General features: G+C 36.9%; 1 protein-coding gene across 5 annotated transcripts in view; it reads right to left on the bottom strand.

Moving 5' to 3' along the window:
* The window catches only part of SLCO1B3 (solute carrier organic anion transporter family member 1B3), a 75,437-nt gene extending 55,587 nt beyond the window's left edge, over positions 1 to 19,850 (bottom strand). For 2 of the 5 annotated variants that reach the window (XM_080811035.1, XM_080811038.1), the window contains exon 1: positions 3,225 to 3,260. The gene's annotated coding sequence lies outside the window, so the exon portion shown is untranslated. Of the gene's footprint in view, positions 1 to 1,960; positions 1,999 to 3,224; positions 3,267 to 19,714 lie in introns of those variants that run through there. The other 3 variants (XM_080811036.1, XM_080811039.1, XM_080811037.1) reach the window with 3 other exon arrangements.
* Positions 19,851 to 20,669: the final 819 nt, after the last annotated feature.

The following is a 20,669-nucleotide window of genomic DNA, read 5'->3' as shown; positions in this document are numbered from 1 at the left end:
CATCAGTTTGTTCTCTTTGGTAAAGAATCTGTTGCTTGGTTTGCCTCTCTCTCTTTTTTCCCTTTGCTCGTTTGTTTTGTTTCTTAAATCCCACACAGGAGTGAAATCATTTGGTATTTGCTTTCTCTGACTGACTTATTTCATTAAGCCTCTATATTAAAGACTAGTAAAATGAGCAATTTGTTCCTTAGATTTGCTCTTTAATAGTGGGTTCTTCACTGAGGTTTAGAAAATGTATTCAATTCATACATATCTGAATAATACATACTTATATATCTAAGATATTTATATATAGAAACACACATAAGCATAGATAGATAATAATTTAATAAGGCTGCATAATTACATTGATTCTTATTATTTGTAGTACCCGTGTTCTATAAAGTTGCTGCAAACAGTGAAACCTAAATACTGTTCTCTTATAGGGAACCTAACTCTATTTCCCATAGGGTTAGGTTCCTGTATATCTCTGGTCACAGCATTTTTATCAAACAATCAATTTACAACTTGTTTCTGTGTGCTTCTGTTTAAAGACATCTAATTAAAACATATTGTTGATGCATTAATTTTAAATTTGTGGCCAACAGCACTATAGCTCATGCCTGAAGGAAGCTTCTGGAACTCATATATTCTTTCCATCATGAGCTTCATGGCCTTCTTACACTTACGCACATCGACCAGCATTTTACAGTACTCTTGGGAGCTGATTAAACAGCAAAATCATCCCAAAAAAATAGCACAAAAATGAAAAAGATATGGTATTCTCATTTACAATATGAAAGATAAAACAAGGACGCAGAGCCACATCCTATCTGACCTCAGTGGGGACCACGTATGTTGGACAATTCTGATTTTTTGTCACTCTGTCAGGCATATGAATGACCACAAAAGAGCAGCATTGATTTGGGGGTTAAAAATAAATTTTAATGATAAAACAACTTCACAAATACTGAATCCATGAATAATGAGAGTCAACTATATATTTTATGTGTTAATTTATTCAATAAGGATTCATTGAGTCCCCATATTATAAATATATAAAGACCATGAATATATATAATGCCAATTTAATATGTACAATGCAGGATATAGAAATGATAAATATCTAAAGATATTATCACTTGTGTATATAAACATATGCATCAATGCAAAAATCCATATCTATGTACATCTAAGTAAATCCTAGTTATTCCACTTTTTTACATGTGCTCCAAACATGCCTGTACCTATTCAGTTACTGAATGGAGTGGAGTGGGGAAGAAATTATTAGTTGGGTGGTCCCAACATCATAAGCAGTCCTTTGATAAATTTCGTGGTTTTTTTTTTTTTCATGAATACCTCCTTCTGTATCCTTCCCCAGAATTTAAATGTTAGAAAGTCATTTTTTACCACTTAATTCTATTATTACAGATCTCTCTCTGAATGATTGACATGGTGTGTCTATGCCCTCTAGCTTAGTTTTATTTGTTTGGTTGGTTGGGTTTTTTAGCTACTGAATAAGAACTCTTGAAGGCCATTACCTGACCAGTCTAATCCTGTTTACTGCAACTGATTAAATGCTGATTATCCTTTCAGCCTTCTTCCTGCTTTATAACTATCATATCCACCTTCAGAATCTTTCAGAGGTCTCCTATAGTGTATAGAGTAAAATTCACTTTTCCTATTTGAGGTTATTTATGAATAAACACAGCCCTTGTTTTTAGTCTTATTTCCCAAGATACCCATAAGCTCCTTCAGCCTTGTGGAACCACCTGTCCCTAGAATATCTTGCCCTTTTATATTCCTTCTTAACCTGTAATGTTCTTCCTCATCTCTTGGTTGTAATTCTGCCCCAAATCAGCCTTCTTAGGTATTTCTCCAGTTACTCCCAGCTGAAAAAAACCTCTCCACACTGTTGCTCCACTAGAGGATATAACTTGTAACATAGTCATTAATTTTCCCTATTATTTCCACTACTTACCCAGACAGGTCACTATTCCACACCTCTCTCCTAGAAAACTGAGAAAAAATATGTTGACAAAAAGTGGGAAATGTAGGCACTTTCCCCCCTCGTTTCTGAGAACAGCTAATTATAATAGGTAACTCCAGAGTAATTGCAAAGTTGGAATATCAATTTAGGTTTGGCTTTAAAACCCCACTTTCTACTTCATCATGACATTTTAAGCCTGACTAGGAGAATTTAACTTATTTTTCTCTGGACATATTTTTTTCCTTAGAGTCCCAAAAAACTGACGTTTAAATAAAACTTGGAGAAATGATATGTTTATAAAAAAGGACCACAGGCATTCAGACAGAGCACTGCAATTCTTCCTTCAACAGAACAGCCCAGTTCTGCTTAGTTTGATTGGACTGGAGAGGAGAGCTGGATCTCACCAGCCTCTCCTTACCTGCATCAAGATTTTACTGTTTGAAAGCCACTGAAAAATAGTATAAGTCACGTGACCCAGTTTGTACTATGCATCCGTGGAACCGAGGAGGAAAAAAATGAAAAACAAATTTACTAACTTTTTGACATTTTATGGGTGGACTTTCCCCATTTTCTACCTTCCTTTGACAATAACAACTGTCTTATAAGGGTAGCCACCTTCCTGAATTGGAGAAGGGAAATAGTATTTATTAAATTCTTAGTTTTTGCCAGGAACCATGCTGAGCAATTTTTTTTTTCTCATTCGATCAAAGACAAAATTATCTAGAAAACTTCTTTTTCCTCACCTTGAATCAGTCAAACAAGTTGAAACAGGAATGTAGAGGTGGGGACTTTGAGACACATCCCGTTTCTTGATGTTTGCTAACTAACACTCTGCCCCATACTATCCAGTTAAGATGGAATCAAAAAAATAGGGAATAAATCTAATTATTCCATGTAGTTAGTGAAAATAATTGCCTTGTGGTGTATTTTGAGAAGGTAACCAGAGATCCATTTTTTAAACTTGAAGTTCCACTTATCTAGAAAGTAATAGGAACAGGGTTCCAAACTTTATTTTTAAATTACAAATGTCTTATTTTCTGTATTTTATCTTTAAGAGTATATAAACCTGAGATTCACCTATCTCCAGAAGGAATACTTAATGAGCTTTAAGGGCTTAAACATAAGTGTATAGAAGACAGAAAGCATAAAATGTGTAATACTTAGCATTTCCATCTGAAAATTTTTTCCCTTGAAATCTGTGGCAGTTTCTCACATAGAAGAAACCCTGAAATTACAGAATGTCAAAGGTTCTTACCTGGACTTAGAATCTTACAGTGGCAGCTACAAATCCATCCCTTATCTGTTGTTAAAGCCTCTCTTTAAATAGTTAGCTGGCTTTTTTTTTTTTTTTTATCAGTTCAATGATGATTAACCATCTTACTAGGTCATTGTCCGAGGCAGGTAAAAGAAAATTAGCTAGCTATCCTAGCAATCTGTTCCAGATTCTGGTATTTTTAAAGTTATTTTGTGTTAGTCTCAGTCTATTAACAACCAATGTTACAGTTGGACCCCTCTGGGTGGTTCTCATTATGATTTCAAGACACCCCTCAGCAATAACCATCAGGGAACTTTGAAAAAATAAAGGTTTATTTCTTATAGGACCTGGAATTTACACAGCACACATGGGGCCACGGAGCAAGGTCATGGGTAGAAGGAGAGAGTTCAAAGCCCGGGGCTCTGCTTTTATTGGGGTTGAGATTAGGGCCCTAGCCAGCTCCCTCTCATTGGTGAATTTCAAATGTAAGAGTGAAAACATAAAACTCAGAAAAAGAAAAACAAAAATGACCTAAATGGTCAGTTATTGAAGTCAACCAAGATTGCTAAAACAAATATGCCTCAGTGCTGGGGACAGTGGCCTGGCTCTTCACCTAGTCCGTGGCTGGCAGTGTGTTTATTTGAGATAGCTCTCTTTGAAGTGGATGGCTCTTTGAAATGAATGCCTTGGTAATCAAAGCTTAAGCCAGACAATTCAGTTACAGAAAAGAAAAAAAAAGTCAGACTTTACACTATATTATATTAATAATTTCTCAGAATTTATAAATTATTTTTACATAAAAGTTTAATTATTAAGCTTTGTTTCTGAGAATAACATATTTGGTTGAGTTGGTTGCTTATTTTTTTCTTCAAAATTACAATGGATTATCCAAGATAGTTAAAACTCCTCCAAATAGAAAATAATTCAAAAACAGTTTTTAAAATATGTCTACTGGTTCGTTTAGCATTTAAGATAAAATAGGTTCTTTCGGGAGGCACCTGGGGGGCTCAGTCAGTCAAGCATCTGCCTTCTGCTCAGATCCCTGAGTCTAGGCTCCCGGCTGAGCCAGGAACCTGCTTCTCCCTCTCTCTTTGCTGGTCCCCCTGCTTGTGCTCTCTCTGTCAAATAAATAAATAAATCTTTAAAAATATATGTTCTTTTTACTTGATAGTTTGGTGCAATTCTAATATGGTATTGATGAATACTGGCTATCACATAGCACTGTATGTGTGTCTGTGTGTGTGTGTGTGTGTATACACACACATGCATATACACATGCATATACAGTACTGTGAGGAGGCATATGTGAAAGCATTATCCCTTAATCACTGCTTTTTAAAGTTTTATTATTTATTTATTTAGAGAAAGCGAAAGAGAGAGAGTGCATGAGTTGGGGGAAGACCGGGAGAGGGAAACAATCTTTAGGCTTCATGCTGAGCACAGAGCCCAAGGCTGGGCTCAGTCTCATGACCTGCGCCCCCGCCCCCCCACCAAGATCATGACCTGAGCTGAAATCAAGAGTCTGACACTTAACCGAATGAGCCACTCATGTGCCCCAACCTTAATCCCTTCTGGAGGACAATTGTTTGTACACTGTAGCAATAAGTATTTAAGTTCTATTTCTCACTTATTTGATATATTAGTTCTGTCCTTGTTTATTCTTGGAAGTACTAGAATCATGAGAAGAACCGGAGACTGTGGAGAGGTAGAAGGGGTTGGGAAATTCTAATTTCCCAAGGAAGGGGAACTGGGAAATGTAGACCTAGGGCAAAGAAAATTAAGACCTGGGCTCCCTGATAGTTTTCTGCTGAATCAGAATCTATGGCAGGCCAGCGTGCACCCCACCCACCCCCACCCCTCCTCAAATCTCCCCACAGGAGGTTCTGATTCACCTGAATAAAAATTATGTTTTTTTTTTAATAAGCACTTTGGTTAATTTTTTATTTAACACTAGATTTTGAGAACTATTATAGCAGAACTAGAGAACAATTTTAGGACATTATGGACTTCCCTATCATTCAGAGTGGAAATATAGTTTAGGTTGTCCCACGTTAGCGATTTTCTCTTCAAATTTCCATTCCACCCAAGGTTCCTCCCAAAACTTTATTTTGGGACAGCTATGTAAAAAGAATGAAGGTAAAACAGAACAAATTAAGTGAGAACATTTCTAATCCCTAAACTAAAGCCTTCTGGTGAAATCTGGAAGTGTTTCCAGAGGTCAAAGAGCATTCTCTGTGTTCTTCTTTCTGCATGACAATTTAAATACTAATTAGACTATTTTTGTGAACCTTGTGGAGAAATAAGGGGGTCAGAAGAAAAATATTACAACAGTTCTTTCAAGATCCGTATTATGGCAACATCCATGGGTCATGAAAATTGTAAAAATTTACTAAAATAATCTCGTGATATTTATTTAAGAGATAATCGTTACAGTTCTGATGACATATCATGGTCCTTGAAATCCAATAAATTTTAATACCAGTTTGTCTCTGCTACTTGTTAACAGTATGACCTTGAAGTTATTTAAATTTTCTAAGCATCAATGTTCTCATCTATAAAGTACAAAGATAATCAATCACACTATCTTTCCAGCATATACTCTGTAATATATATATTTGTATATATATAATATATATGTAATATATATTACATATGTAATATATATATGTAATAATCAGGATCTATATAATCCACTGGTTGATTCTACCACAGATCTCACTGCTCTTTGTTTCCTGTCCTCATTTTCCTGCATAATTGGGTTAAATTTAGTGGTCATGGTAATCACTTTTTTCCACATATCTTCAAGTTATTAGTAACTTATGTTTTAATTGCTTGACAAAACTACAACCTTGATGAAGCCCAACTCTCAGACAACCCTGTCCATTCATCCATGCTACTGAATAGGGTTGAAGAAAAACCCTCAACATGTTAACTTTATGATTAAGAAACTCAAATGAGCCTTTCATTTTACGTAGGTATTATGCTGCATTTTCCTAATTCATGTCACCTTGTTTTCTATTTTATAACTTCATATCTCTCCTCAAAACTCTAACATATCCTCTCCTATCTTTACCTTCATCTGGTGACTGTTACTGACAAAAAAAATGAATAATAAAAATTCCAAACTCTCCTTCCATCTTATTTATCTTTCTATAGCATCAGACCACATATTTCGCCTTGATGAACTGTTCATGCAGAAGCTTAGACCATCCTCCATTTGTCCACAAGGTTGTCTCTCACCCTGTGTTCCCAAGGATATCAATTTTCCTTCTCTAAAGAAATGTTCCCATCAGCTTATAAGCATGTTCTCACTTTCCTACCTTCAAAAATCCCTCTTTTGATAACATTCCAAGTACTGTCCTATTTCTATACTATTAAAAAAAAAACTCCCAAAACTCTTATCTATAATATTGTTTTCTATTCATTTTCTCATATTCTTTGAGTACACTCTATCAAGTTTATACGCCCAACTCCATTCAAACTACTTTCGCCTGTCATAAATTACCTAAATGTGGTAGTGTAATGGCCTTTATCTGATTTGACCTACTAGCCATTTTTCATAGCTGAATATTCCCTTCTCCTGGAAATAGGTTTCAGGACCCTATCCTTTGTGGTTTTCCTCTTAACTCGTTGGTTATTCCATTTCCACCTCATTTATTAAATATTTTATATATCTTTGGTCTCTTAATGGGAATTTTAGGATTTAATTCCCACTTATTCCATGACAGTTTTATGAGTCATTCCCAGTTTTTCCATGACCACCTTGGGATTCAATCATCGTATTTTCGTGATCTCATCTATTCTCATATCTTTAGTGTTCTCTATATGTTGATAATTCTAAAATTTTTACCTTTGGTCAAGACTTTACTCCTGAGATTTTTCCTCAGGACTTTACATTTTTTCCATTGCGGGCTCACCATATCCTTTTAGATAGATAATAGGCTTCTGATACTTAAAAATTTTAAAGCTCTTCCCCTCATCTTCCCTTCCCAAATCTCTCCTCCCATGATATTCCATATTTCAGTCCATTGTAATACTATCCTTCCAGTTGCGTTTGCATACATACATGTACGCACACACCCATACACACACCCACACACACGCAATATTGGAATCATTCTTGACTCCTCTCTTACTCAAAATATATCAAGCTTTAATTTCAAAATATACCTAGAGGGGCACCTGGGTGGCTCAGTGGGTTAAAGCCTCTGCCTTCAGCTCAGGTCATGATCCCAGGGTCCTGGGATCGAGCCCCACATTGGGCTCTCTGCTCGGCAGGGGGCCTGCTCCCTCCTCTCTCTCTGCCTGCCTCTCTGCCTACTTTTGATCTCTGTTTGTCAAATAAATAAATAAAATCTTTAAAAAAATATATATATATATATACCTAGAATCTGTTCTCACCACCACCATGGCTACCACTCCAGTCTCAAATTATTGTGACACTCTCTAATTTGTATCTTAGCTATCTCCTGAAACTTACCAACTCCACTCCCCTGTGTAAACTTCACCACAAAGTTAGAATAATCATGTAAAAATAGGTCATATCATGACACTTTTCTGCCCAAATCCCCCAATGGCTTCCTTTAGCACTCACCATAAAGTCCAAAGAATGGCCTTAAGGTTTATAAAATATAGACCCCATATTCAGAGTATTTGTACTTGCCATTCTTCCTATTTTCTCCAGATATCTGCATAGCTTGCTCCATCACCAACATTTAGTACCCACACAAATGATACCTTTTGTCTGACTTCTTTTATTGAAGATAATTATTGTGAAATTCAACCATTTTATTATGTATATCAATAGTTTATTCCTTTTTTATGCTGATTAGTATTCCATTATATAAATATATTACAGGGGCACCTGGGTGGCTCAGTTGGCTAAGCATCTGCATTCAGCTTGGGTCATGATCTCGGGGCCCTGTGATCAAGCCCCGCATCTGGCTCTCTGCTCATTGGTGAGTCTGCTTCTCCTTCTCCTTATCCCTCTGTGATCTCTCTTACTCTCACTCTTTCTCAAATGAATAAATAAAATCTTAAAGAAATAAATATTTCACAATTTCTTTATCTACTCCACTGTTTAGAGGAATTTCTGTTGTTTCCAGTTTTTGGCTATTACAAATAAAAGTGTTGTGAACATTTGTTTATAAGTTTTTGTGTAAACATATGCTGTCAATTCCCTTGAAAAATGCCTCAGTGGAATGCCTGTGTCATAAGGGAAGTGTGTATTTAAGTTTTTAAGGAATTACTATACTGTTTTCTAACATAATTATATCATTTTACATTCTCTTCAATAGCGCATAAGAGTTTTGTTCCTCAACATCTTCACCAACAATTGGTATGAATAGTCTTTTTAATTTTATTCCTTCTAGTAGATATGTAGTGGCATATAATTCTGATTTTAAATTTGCATTTACTTCATGACTAATGATGTTGAGTATCTTGTCATGTCCTTATTTGCTATCTAACCCCCACACTTTTTGGTAATTTTGTCTGCTCAAACATTTTGCTCAATGTTTACTGGAAGGTTTGTCTTCTTATCACTGAGTTGTAAGAGTTATTTAGATGTCTTCAAACAAGATCTGAGTTGGATATACGTTTATAAAGATTTTCAAGTCAGAACTTTAAAATATGATGAAGTCTAATTTATGAATTTTTTACCTTTGTGCTTTTTGTGTTCTATGTGAGAAATCTTTACCAAAATCAGAGTCAATAAGATTTTCTCATCTTTTTTTTGAGTTCTTGTGTTTTTAGATATTACTGAATTACTGTTGGTATAAGGTATGAGACAAGGGTCAAGATTTATTATTTTGCCTATTATTATCCAATTTATTTAGGAATATTTGTTTAAAAAGATTGTTATTTCCCTACTAACTTAGACTGGAATCTTTGTAAAATATTGGTTAAACATAAATATGTGGGTGTATTTCTAGACGGTTTATTCTGTGTCATTGATCAATAGGTGTGTCTTTTTATCAATACCATACTATCTTGTTTGCTATCATTTTATAATAAATCTTGAAATCAGATAATATAAGTCTCCCTACTTTGCACTTTTTTTTCAAGAATGTTGTGGCTATTCTAGGTCCTTGACACTTCCATATATATTTTTGAATACGCTTGTCAATTTCTGAAAAAAAAAAAAAAAAGGCTCTGCTGAAATTTTGGCAGGGATTGCAATGACTCTATAGATCAGTTTTAGTAGAATTGTCATCTTAGCAATAATGAGTCATACAATCCACACATATGGTATATCTCCCCTTTGCTTAAGTTTTCTTTAATTTCTCATAGCACAGTTTTGAGTTCTCAGTGACAAGTCTGTCACATATTTTGTCAAATTTATTAAGCATTTACTATTTTTATACTATTATAAATTATATTATTTTCATTTCCATTTCTGATTGCTTAATGTTAGTATGTAAAAATAAAACTTTTGTATGCATATTGAACTTATATCTTGCAATCTTACTAAACTCACTTGGTAGTTCTACTGGATTTAAAAAAATATATTTCTTCGCATTTCTTTTCTTTCTTTTTTTTTTTTTTGAGAGAGAGAGAATGTGAGGAGAGGCAGGGGCAGAGGAAGAGAGAATCTTAAGCAGGCTCCATGCTCAGAGCAGAGCCCAGTGAGGGGCTTGATTTCATGACCCTGAGTTCTTGACCTGAGCCAAAATCAAGAAACAAACACTTAACTGACTGGACCACCAGGCTCCCTCTATTTCTTAGAATTTTTAGTGTAGATTACTATGTTGTATGCAAACAAAGACAGCTGAACTTCTTCCTAACTTGGATGCCTTTTCCCTGTCCTTATTGTACTAAAACTTGCAGTGTACCCTCTATACTATCATATCACAAAAAAGAAAAGGTGACAGCAGGGCCTTGCCTTATTCCCAATATTAGTGGGGAGAGTTTTCAACCTTTCACAATGAAGAATCATGATAGCAGGAAGAGAAGGAGAGCAGCAATTCTATGAACAGAAAAGTGACCATTTTCTGGAAGGTAGGACATGCAGAGAAGTGAATCTGAGGTGATATATGGGAAGATAGACTGTGGGGGGTGAGGCCGGCTCCTGGCAAGCGGTGGAGCAGCAGAGCACAAAATTGGAACTTTAGGAAGTCTGCTCCACTGAGGGATGTCGTTCCAGAGGCTAAGAGGGGGGTGGAGACCTCACAGGGACAGTGTGGTTTCAGGACCTGTTGGGTCACAGAAAGACCGGGGGTGTCTGGGTGCGGCAGAGCTCCCAGGTATTGGAGTAGGGAAGCTGGCTCCAGAGACAAAGCCAAGGAGTCAGTTCTCAGCTCAGGGTTACCTTAAACCATGATCCGAGGCACAGTCGGGCCACTGTTCATGGAGCAGGGACTCCACAAGTGGCAGATCCAGGGAGCACTGCAGGAATCTTCTGGTTTTCAAGACTCCAAACAGGGCTGTGTGCCGGAGATAGAAATGCTCAATCACAGCCTGGGTGAGCATGGAGTGTGGCCGGAGTCGGAGGAACGGGAGGGACTGACTGCTTTTCTCTGAGGGCGCCCTGAGGAGCAGGGCCCTGAGCTCTGGGTTCCTATGGGCCAGACACTGGGAGGCCACTATATTCATTCCTGTCCTCCAAAGCTCTATGGAAAGCATTCAGGGAACAAAATTCCCAAGACCCAAACCGAGCAGACTGTGTACCCCGGCCCCTAGCAAGGGCAGTGCAATTCTGCCTCAGGCAAAGATATTTGAGAATCACGGCAATAGTCCCTTCCCCCAGAAGATCAGCAAGAGCATCCAGATAATACCAAGTTCATCAATCAATGAGAAGTGCAGAACTCCAGAGCTAGGGGAAGGAAACACAGAATTCATGGCTTTTTTCCTATGATTCTTTAGTCTTTCAAAGTTAATTTTTTTAATTTTATTTTTTTCTTATTCTATTTTTAAAATTTTTCCTCTTTCCTCTTTTAACCTTTTTAAACTATTTAATCTTATCAATAGTTTTTTAAAAAATCTTTTAAATATATGTTGTTATAATCATATTCTATTCCTTCACTGTATTTAACCTTATTTTTGGTATACATATAGGTTTTCTTTCTTTAAAATTTTGGGATATGGGGTGCCTGGGTGGCTCAGTGGGTTAAAGCCTCTGCCTTCAGCTCAGGTCATGATCTCAGGGTCCTGGGATTGAGCCCTGCATCAGGCTCTCTGCTTAGCAGGGAGCCTGCTCCCCCCCCCCCACCCCCGCCTGCCTCTCGGCGTACTTGTGATCTCTGTCAAATAAATAAATAAAATCTTTAAATAAATAAATAAATAAAATTTGGGGATACAGTTTTTTCTAACAGATCAAAATACATCCTAAATCTCATGCATGGCTATGTTCTAGTCTCCAGCCTGATCATTCTTTACTCTTTTTTTTTTTTTCAACCAACTTCTTATCAATTCCTTTTTTAGAATCTTTTTTAGTTTTCATCTTTACAATCATATTTCATCCCTTCATCATGTTTACCCTCATTTTTGTATATATGTAAGTTTTTCTTTCTTTAAAATTTTGGGAGGCAGTTTCTTCTAACAGACCAAAATACACCTAAAATCAAATGTGTGGCCCTGTTCTATTGACCAATATAGATATGTGGATATATATGTATGTATATATTTTACTCCCCCCCCTTTCTTCTTCCCCTGGTTTTGGTTCTCTTCCAATTTGGTTAGTGTATTTTTTTCCCCCCCTGGGGTCATTGCTACGCTTTTAGTATTTTGCTCCCTAATTCATCTATCCTAATCTGGATAAAATGACAAGGTTGAAAAACTCAGCTCAGAAGAAAAAGAACAAGAGGCAATACCAATGGCTAGGTACCTAATCAATACATACATTAGTAAGGTGTCAGAACTAGAGTTTAGAATGATGATTATCAAGGTGCTAGCTAGGCTCAAAAAAAGCATGGAAGATACTAGAGAATCCCTTTCTGAAGAAATAAAATCCCTATCTGGAGAAATAAAAGAACTAAAATCTAACCAAGCTTAAATCAAAAAAGCTATTAATGAAGTGCAATTAAAAAATGGAGGCTCTTACTGCTAGGATAAATGAGGCAGAAGAGAGAATTAGTGATACAGAAGACCAAATGATGGAGAATAAAGAAGCTGAGAAACAGAGAGACAAACAACTACTGAACCATGAGCGGAGAATTTGAGAGATAAGTGATACCATAAGATGAAACAATATTAGAATAATTGGGATCCCAGATGAAGAAGAAAGAGACACAGGGGCAGAAGGTATATTGGAGCAAATTATAGCAGAGAATTTCCTTAATTTGGTGAAGGGAACAGCATCAAAATCCAGAAGGCACAAACCCCCCTCAAAATCAATAAAAATAGGTCAACACCCCATCATCTAAGAGTAAAACTTACAAGTCTCAGTGACAAAGAGAAAATCCTGAAAGCAGCTTGGACAAGAGATCTGTAACATACAATAGTAGAAATATTAGATTGGGAGCAGACCTATCCGCAGAGACCTGGCAGGCCAGAAAGGACTGGCATGATATATTTAGAGCACTAAATGAGAAAAATATGCAGCCAAGAATACTATATCCAGCTACACTGTCATTGAAAATAGAAGGAGAGAGAAAAAGCTTCCAGGACAAACAAAAATTAAAAGATTTTGTGAACACCAAACCAGCCCTACAGGAAATATGGAAAGGGGTCCTCTAAGCAAAGAGAGAGCCAAAAAGTAGTAAACCAGAAAGGAACAGAGACAATATACAGTAACAGTCACTTTACAGGCAATACAATGGCACTAAATTCATATCTTTCAATAGTTACTCTGAATGTAAATGGGCTCAATGCTCCAGTCAAAAGACACAGGGCATCAGAATAGATAAAAAAACAAGACCCATGAAATGCTGTCTGCAAGAAACTCATTTTAGACCCAAAGATACCTCCAGATTGAACGTGAGGGGGTAGAAAACAATTTATCATGCTAATGGACATCAAAAGAAAGCTGGGGTGGCAATCATTCTATCAGATAAATTAGATTTTAAGCCAAAGACTATAATAAGAGATGAAGTAGGATACTATATCATATTCAAAGCATCTGTCCAACAAGAAGATCTAACAATTGTAAATATTTATGCCCCTAACCTGGGAGCAGCCAATTATATAAACCAATTAATAACAAAATCAAAGAAATACATTGACAATAATACAATAATAGTAGGGGACTTTAACAACCTCCCTCACTGAAATGGACAGATCATCCATGTAAAAGATCAACAAGGAAATAAATGCTTTAAATGACACACTAGACCAGAAGGACATCACAGATATAGTCAGAACATTCCACCCCAAAACAACAGAATACACATTCTTCTCTAATGCACATGGAACATTCTCCAGAATAGACCACATCCTGGGTCGCAAATCAGGTCTCAACCAGTGCCAAAAGATTGGGATCATTCCCTGCATATTTTCAGACCACAATGCTTTGAAACTAGAACTCAACCACAAGAGGAAAGTTGGAAAGAACTCAAATAATGGAGGCTAAAGAACATCCTACTAAAGAATGAGTGGGTCAACCAGGAAATTAAAGAAGAATTGAAAAAAATTATGAAAACAAATGAAAATGAAAACACAACTGTTCAGAATCTTTGGGACATAGTAAAGGTGGTCCTGAGAGGAAAGCACAGAACAATACAAGCCTTTCTCAAGAAACAAGAAAGGTCTCAAATACACAACCTAACCCTACACCTAAAGGAACAGGAGAAAGAACAGCAAAGAAAGCCTAAACCTAGCAGCAGAAGAGAAATAATAAGGATCAGAGCAGAAATCAATGAAATAGAAACAAACAAACAAACAAACAAAAAACAAAACAAACAAACAAACAAAAACAACCAATAGAACAAATCAGCAAAACTGGGAGCGGGTTCTTTGAAAGAATTAGTAAGATTGATAAACCCCTGCCCAGCCTTATCAAAAAGAAAAGAGAAAGGACCCAAATAAATAAAATCATCAATGAAAGAGGAGAGATCACAACCAATACCAAAGAAATACAAACAATTATAAGAACATATTATGAACAACCATACACCAGCAAATTTGATAATCTGGAAGAAATGGATGCATTCCTAAAGACATAAACTATCAAAACTGAACCAGAAATAAATAGAAAACCTGAGCAGACCCATAACCAGTAAGGCAATTGAAGCCATAATCAAAAATCTCCCAAAAAACGAAGAGTCCAGGGCCAGATGGCTTCCCAGGGGAATTCTACCAAACATTTAAAGAAGAATTAATTCTTTCTGTTCTCCTGAAACTGTTCCAAAAAAGAGAAATGGAAGGAAAACTTCCAAACTCATTTTATGAGGCTAGCATTACTTTGATCCTAAAACCAGACAATGACCCCATCAAAAAGAATTACAGACCAATATCCTTGATGAACAGGGATGCAAAAATTCTCACCAAAATACTAGCCAATAGTATCCAACAGTATATTAAAAGGATTATTCACCACGACCAAGTGGGATTTATTCCTGGGCGGCAACGTTGGTTCAACATCCGCAAATCAACCAATGTGACACAATACAGTAATAAAAGAAAGAACAGGAACCATATGATACTCTGAATAGATGCTGAAAAAACATTTGACAAACTGCAGCATCCTTTCTTTTTTTTTTTTTTTTAAGATTTTATTTATTTATTTGACAGAGAGAGAGATCACAAGTAGGCAGAGAGGCAGACAGAGAGAGAGGGGGAAGCAGGCTGCCTGACAAGCAGAGAGCCCAATGCAGGGCTCGATCTCAGGACCCTGAGATCGAGCCCAATGCAGGGCTCGATCTTAGGACCCTGAGATCATGACATGAGCCGAAGGCAGAGGCTTAACCCACTGAGCTACCCAGGTGTCCTCAGCATCCTTTCTTGATCAAAACTCTTCACAGTCTAGGGACAGAGGGTACATATCTCAATACCATAAAAGCCATCTATGAAAAACACACAGTGGATATCATTTTCAATGGGGAAAAACTGAGAGTTTTTCCCCTAAGATCAGGAACACGACAGGGCTGTCCACTATCACCACTGCTATTCAATATAGTACTAGAAGGCCTAGCCTCAGCAATCAGACAACAAAAAGAAATAAAAGGCATTCTAATCAGCAAAGAAGAAATCCAACTCTCACTCTTTGTAGATGATATGATACTTTATGTGGAAAACTCAAAAGACTCTACTCCCAAACTGCTATAACTCATATAGGAATTCAGTAAAGTATTTAGTATATAAAATCAATGCACAGAAATCAGTTGAATTTCTATATACCAACAGCAAGACAGAAGAAAGAGAAATTAAAGAGTCGATCCCATTTAAAATTGCATCCCAAACCATAAGCTACCTAGGAATAAACCTAACCAAAGAGGCAAGGAATCTATACTCAGAAAACTATAAAGTACTCATGAAAGAAATTGAGGAAGACATAAAGAAATGGAAAAACGTTCCATTCTCATGGATTGGAAGAACAAATATTGTGAAAATGTCTATGCTACCTAAAGCACTCTACATGTTTAATGCGATCCCTATCAAAATACCATCATTTTTTTTCTCGAAGAAATGGAACCAATAATCCTAAAATTTATATGGAACCAGAAAAGACCCTGAATAGCAAGAGGAATGTTGAAAAAGAAAACCAAAGTCAGTGGCATCACAATTGCAGACTTCAAGTCCTACTACAAAGCTGTAATCATCAAGACAGTATGGTATTGGCACAAAAACAGACACACAGAATAATGGAACAGAATAGAGAGCCTAGAAATGAACCCTCAACTCTATTGTCAACTAATCTTTGAGAAAGCAGGAAAGAATGTCCAATGGAAGAAAGACAGTCTCTTCAACAAATGGTGTTGGGAAACTTGGACAGCCACATGCAGAAGAATGAAACTGGACCATTTCCTTACACCACACACAAAAACAGACTCCAAATGTATGAAACACCTCAATGTGAGAAAGGAATCCATCAAAATCCTTGAGGAGAACACAGCCAGCAACCTCTTTGACATCAGCCGCAGCAACTTCTTCCTAGAAACATTGCCAAAGGCAAGGGAAGCAAGGGCAAAAATGAACTATTGGGACTTCATCAAGATCAAAAGCTTCTGCACAGCAAAGGAAACAGTCAACAAAACCAAAAGACAAGTGACAGGGTGAGAGAAGATATTTTCAAATGACATATCAGATAAAGGGCTAGTATCCAAAATGTATAAAGAACTTATGAAACTCAACACCCAAGGACAAATAATCCAATCAAGAAATGGGCAGAGGACATGAACAGACATTTCCACAAAGAAGACATCCAAATGGCTAACAGACACATGAAAAAGTGCTCAACATCACTCAGCATCAGGGAAATACAAATCAAAACCACAGTGAGATACCATCTCACACCAGTCAGAATAGCTAAAACAAACAAGTCAGGAAACAACAGATGTTGGTGAGGATGTGGAGAAAGGGGAACTCTCCTACACCATTGGTGGGAATGCAAACTGGTGCAGCCACTCTGGGAAACAGTATGGAGATTCCTCAAAAAGTTGAAAATAGAGCTACCCTACAACCCAGCAATTGCACTACTGGGTATTTACCTTAAAGATACAAATGTAGTGATCTGAAGGGGGCACATGCAAAATGTTTATAGCAGCAATGTCCACAATAGCCAAACTATGGAAAGAGCCTAGATGTCCATAAACAGATGAAAGGATAAAGAAGATGTAGTGTGTGTGTATATATATATATATATATATATATATATGTATGTATATATATATATATACAATGGAATACTTTGCATCCATCAAAAAACCTTGAAATCTTGTCATTTTCAATGATGTGGATGGAGCTAGAGGGTATTATGCTAAGTGAAATAAGTCCACTGGAGAAAGACAATTATCATATGATCTCTCTGATATGAGGAATTTGAGAGGCAGAGCAGGGGGTTATGGGGGATAGAGAGGGAAAAAAAAGAAACAAGATGGGATTGGGAAGGAGACGAACTAGAAGAGACTCAATCTCAGGAAACAAACTGAGGGTTGCTGGGGTGTGGGGGGATAGGGAGGGATATGGTGTCTGGGTTACGGACATTGGGGAGGATATGTGCTATTGTGAGTGCTGGAACTGTGTAAGACGGATGATTTACGGACCTATACCCCTGAAGCAAATAATACATTATATGTTAATAAAAAAATTATCATGCTAGCGGGCACCTGTGTGACTCAGTTGGTCAAGTGTCCAACTCTTGATTTCAGATCAGGTCATGATCTTAGGGTGGTGAGATTGAGTCCCACTTTGGGCTCTGTGGTCAATGCAGAATCTGCTTGAAATGTTCCCTCTCCTTTTTCCTCTGTCTCTCCCTCTGCTCTCTAAATAAATAAATAATAAATAAATAAATAATTTTTGGGGAAAGAATGATGCTAGCTGTAGGTTTCTGTACATACAGGCTGAAGAGGTTCTCTTCTATTTCTAGTTTTTGAGATTTTTAAAATCACTAATAGCTTAACATTCAAAAGTCAATCAAGGTAATTGATTGCATTGATAGAATAAAGAGGAAAAATCCTCTAAATTTATATTATCATTTTAAAAGATATAAAAAGTACATTTGATAAAATTCTTCATTACTCATCATAAAAACTTAGCAAACCATGACTAGAATTTCCTTAAAGTAATGCAGATTGTCAGAGTACCTATATAATCATCATAGTTCATTATGTTTATTGGACATCAGTGTACCAGTGAATAAGGAGAAAATAGAGGGACCAATAAATTGAAAGTCCAATGAGTCAGGAAGAAGGGTATATGGAGAGTAAGTGAGAGAATGAGATGATGGGGGAAAAATGGAAATATAATTCCATTATTTTGAAGCAGTTTCCTGGTGATAATAAATACCAGGTACAAGATGGGGTGGCTAACGTGAAATGGAATAGATCTTTCCCACGGCTCAGCAAGGCATAGAACTCACAGTTATTTATTTGTGTTGAGTCTTCAGGGCAGTGCTATGTAAAAGCACTTCCTATGATGATGAAAATGTTCTATAAGTGTACTCTCAAGTGTGGTAGCAACTGGCTATGTGTGGTTAGTGAGCACTTCAAATGTGGCTCGTGTAACTGAACAACTGAATTTCTTATTTTCTTTAATTTAGATGTAAGTAGCCACATGTAACTACAGGGTCTGCCTTACTGGGCAGCATAACTTCAGGATTATCAGTCTGTATCATGGCTGAAGTGCAGCAAAGGGAAAAATGGCCTTTTCTACGAGTGTCACAGAATCTTACACCATTTTTAAGGCTTCCACCTTTAATCTGACTCTTTCTAAGGCCTGAAATACCAAATCATAGGTTGTTAGGAAACATAGGGGATAGGCAATGAATACCCTATTGCTTCTATTTTCTTACAGTATTCCTCTCTTTTCCTTCTCTTTTCTCTTCCTTTCCTTCCCTGCTGTCTCTCAAGATCAAGGATCAAGCACAATGTCAGAAACATTGTAACTACTGAATATATGGTAACTATTATAATAGACCTTTTCTGATTTTAAACAATACTGTAAGGAATATATTTTTATGTAAATATTTAAACATATCTATGATTATTTCTATGGTGTATATCCTAGAATCAAAATGACCAAATCAGAATATAAACTTTTCAAAGTTCACTTTTCAAAATTGCCTTCTAAAAGGATTAGTAACAGTGCCTCCAAATACACTGCACCTCTTAATTCTTACCCATCAATCATATATTCCTTCAATCTTGGACAATTAATTGCAAAATGAAATCTCACTGTTTCATTTTAGCACTTATTTGATCATAGACTACAGTCATACTAATTCTGTAAGACTTTGTGACAGAGTCCTCTAATATATTTCAAATGATACAAATCTTTCCCTCAATTCTTTCTAGGTCTCTTTGGCTCAAACCCAGAATAATATTTTTCACACTCAAACGGTGGAAGTGTGTGTTCTCTTGAATAGCACAAGTATAACATTTGGTTTTCTGTAATAGCCCAATTAACCCTGTTTTCTAAAAGATTCTTAACATTTCTGACAGTAAAATAAATATTTTGTTCTGGAAATCACAACTTTCCTAGAGAATTTTTAAGCTGTTTGCTCTCACATGACATAACAAAGACTAGTTACAATCCCCAAGACTGTCTTTGGAGCAACAGAATTCTCCTGTCCTCAGCAATGGCTAACCTCGGCCCCCTGAAATTCCAGTCATGCCCTTACCTCCTTTGATCATCTTGCTGCTTTTCCTCAAGGTCCTCTAAGTGTGTTCTGTATTCCACAGACTTCCTCCTGGACTCAGATGTCCTCTGAGATACTTGGTTCTCTGTAGCTACCTAACAATTTTTGTAAGACAGCCCACTTGTTAGTGTAATCACCCACTCTAGAAGGTAGGACCAGAAAGAGCTGGTTAGTTTGGGAATAAAGAAGGCCTAGTAGGCAGGAGTGGACATTATGCCTTTAACTCAGAAACAAATACAAAAATCCAAGTAGAAATTACCTGTGTGGTCCTGATTGTGAAATTCTCCAGCCAGTAGATGGAAGCAGACTCCTATCTGTAAAGATGAATACTATCAACCCTTTACACACCCGAGTACTCATTTAGCCGTTTGCGGTAAAAGCAGCCATCATCTTCCAAAGATCAGCTTTTTCTTGGGCAATATTTATACAGTCACTAATCCCTATTCAAAGGAGATTAGGGGCCGTCCCAAATTTAACCCATGCCTAGGATATTAAATTTCCATGTAGCCTTCAGGTTAGGTGAAGTAAAAGTAATAACTGAAGAAGAAAACACCATCTGAGGTTTCTAATGCTAATAAAGGAATCATGCTATTCATGTTATGTGTTTACATGAATTCTGCTCTTGCCCCATCCTCTGACAAAGTCAGGCTACCTGGTTTAGGGCAAGGAAGGCAGGACTGGACAACGAAGGGCAAACTCACAGAAGCAAGAAAAGGAGTAAGGGGAAAGGTGTACATTATTTAATAAAGGGGATAATGTGACCTGTGAGTTCCATGGAGGCCAGACTATATCTATGATGGGCTAACACCGTTCTGGATACCTAGTAGATATCCATCAAATATCTGTTGAATAAAACAGTGAGTGATTAAATAGAAGTTCAAATGGTGTCTCTTCTTGGGATTTGCTATCTCAGCAGTGCCCCTTGTGGAATTTATGTAATGTATAAAAGAAATTTGAAAGGCAGTGGAGAATGATGACATGGGAAACTCAATAGTGGCCCCCAAAGATATCCGGTCCTCATCACCGGAACCTGTAAATGTTCACTTATGTGGTAAAAGAGATTGTGCAAATGTGATTAAGGATCTTAACATAGGGAGGGCATCCTGGATAATCTGGATTGGTCCTAACTGCAATTGGAAGTGTTCTTTAAGAAGGGAGTAGAGCTAGGTTTGACTACACTCAGAGAAGAAGGTGATGCGGTGGTAGCACAGACT

This window comes from Martes martes (assembly GCF_963455335.1).
Source record: "Martes martes genome assembly, chromosome: 8".
In the NCBI taxonomy this organism is placed as follows: Eukaryota; Metazoa; Chordata; class Mammalia; order Carnivora; family Mustelidae; genus Martes; species Martes martes.
This window is presented reverse-complemented; position numbering and strand designations above follow the sequence as displayed.